Source organism: Carlito syrichta, unplaced genomic scaffold (genome assembly GCF_000164805.1).
Source record: "Carlito syrichta isolate Samal-C Ts95f unplaced genomic scaffold, Tarsius_syrichta-2.0.1 Scaffold313493, whole genome shotgun sequence".
Classification (NCBI taxonomy): Eukaryota; Metazoa; Chordata; class Mammalia; order Primates; family Tarsiidae; genus Carlito; species Carlito syrichta.
The window spans coordinates 3811-5878 of record NW_007257589.1 but is presented as its reverse complement, the minus strand read 5'-3'; the positions used below and the strand labels follow the sequence as shown (position 1 = coordinate 5878).

Genomic DNA, 2068 nt, shown 5'->3' with positions numbered 1-2068 from the left:
CAACCTGTCTCTTTACATTAGTTCAGTTCAGTAGAGAAATGCTCCTTTAGAAGGAAATCATTGGAAAATTCAGGCAACAATTCATTTTTAAATTCACAACTTAATGATTACTTTCTTACTGTGCTGCATGGAGCTGGAAAAATCATTCCTTTTTGTACATATTTTTCTTTTTTGCTTTCTGTTTTCATTCTGCTTAAAAAACACATATGTGCCAAAAATGAAAACATTTTCAAAGGGCAAGTTTCCTGGACTTCTAAAAATAGGACCTGTTGCCAAATATATATTTCCCCATATGTAAATGGCTGAAAAGAAGTACAACAAAAATCACATGCTAGAGAATTTGCCTTCTAGCCCTGAAATTCTTTAAACGAGTGGTTTCCATGTCCATTTTATCCTAAGTCTTCAGACATCATTCTCTGCATATTTCACATCTATCTTTTAATCAGGACTGAAAAAAGCTACTAAGAATAATTTTATTTTTTAAATGACAAAAACTTTTCATTGCATCAATCTATGACTTTACATGAGCCTTTCAAATAATTATTAAGTGAGCGTAGAAGAGAAGAAAAAGAAGGTTCCCGCTGTGCCAGAAACCCTTAAGAAAAAGTGAAGGAATTTCACAGAGCTGAAGATCAGGCACCTGAAGAAGTTTATCCCCAAAATGCTTCAATAGGCAAGGAGGAAACTTATCTATTAAAAAAGCTAAACACTATCACAAGGGATATAGGAGATGTACAGAACTGAGATTTGAATGGCTAGGATGGCAAGAAAAGCTGGCAACTCCTATGGACCCAAAGAACATCAGAAGTATCAATAGTGTGAGCCCAAAGGTCCAGAAGGCATTGCAGCTTCGTCTTTGTCAGATCTTCAACAGAACCTTTTTTAAGCTCAATAAGGCTTCAATTAACATGCTAAGGATGGTAGAACCATACATTACATGGGGGTACCTAAACCTGAAGTCAGTAAAGGAACTAATCTACAAGTGTGGTTATGACAAAATTAATAAAAAGCAAATTGCCTTGACAGAAAGTGGTTTGATTGTTCAATCTCTTGATACATATGGCATCATCTGCATGGAAGATCTGATTCACGAGATCTATATTATTGGAAAATGCTTCAAAGAAACACATAACTTCCTCTGACCTTTAAAACTATCCTCTGGAATGAAGAAAGTAACACCCATATTGTAGAAGATGGAGATACTGGCAACAGGGAAAACCAGATCAACAGGCTTATTAGATAGATTAACTAAGGTGTCTGCCATGATTATTTGTGTTAACTGATGACTTAAATAAAGAATGCCTGCTTTCAAATGGAAAAAAAAAATACCCAGAACATCAGGACATCTGGGTCGCCTGTGACTGCTTCACAGATTGAGGGGTGAAAGTAAATGCAAATTTATCCAGGTAAGAAACTTTTTATTTCTTGCCTTCTGTGCCTGCAATTAGGAATTACATTAAATTCCTTCTCGAGAACAAAAAGACAGAGCATAAATACATTAATTAAAATCCAATATGTAAGTGATAGATGGGGTTTGCTTAGAATTCTGTGGCTATCACCCAGACTGAATGAATGTTCTCTATTCTCAAGGTCTTCTAATTTAGGATTATCATTCTTTATGAAAAATCCCACTGGTGAGCTAGTCTCTCAAATGCCTTCTTTTATTTTCTAAAAACCAAAACAATAATCACCCCCCAAAAAACCCTTTTAAATCAATGAGTCAGCACTTTTAATTATTATATAAGTTGTCTAGTCATAGCTACATAAACCTGGGTGGCCCTATCCTTCCTGGAAAGGCTTTTGTGGGGCTGGAGTTTTCTGAGGTCCCCAGAGGCCTTTTCTCCTTCCAGTGGGGCTACAGAAGCAGTGCGACCAGTGGTCCAGAACTTTACCCTTGGAATGTTCTTTCTTTCCCAGCTCTGGTTAAAATTTGTCTTTCATGTCTTAGTATTTCTATGATAGACCATGGGGGGGGAGAAATAAAAAAATGTAGCAAAACTTTCACCTTTGCTGTTAAAATTCGTGATCCTTGCCTATATTTTCCAGAGAAAGTGGATTACAGCACAAA

The 2068-nt window shown here is 36.3% G+C and overlaps 1 pseudogene; it reads left to right on the top strand.

Moving 5' to 3' along the window:
- Positions 1-548: 548 nt before the first annotated feature.
- On the top strand, positions 549-1252 carry LOC103273080 (annotated as a pseudogene).
- Positions 1253-2068: the final 816 nt, after the last annotated feature.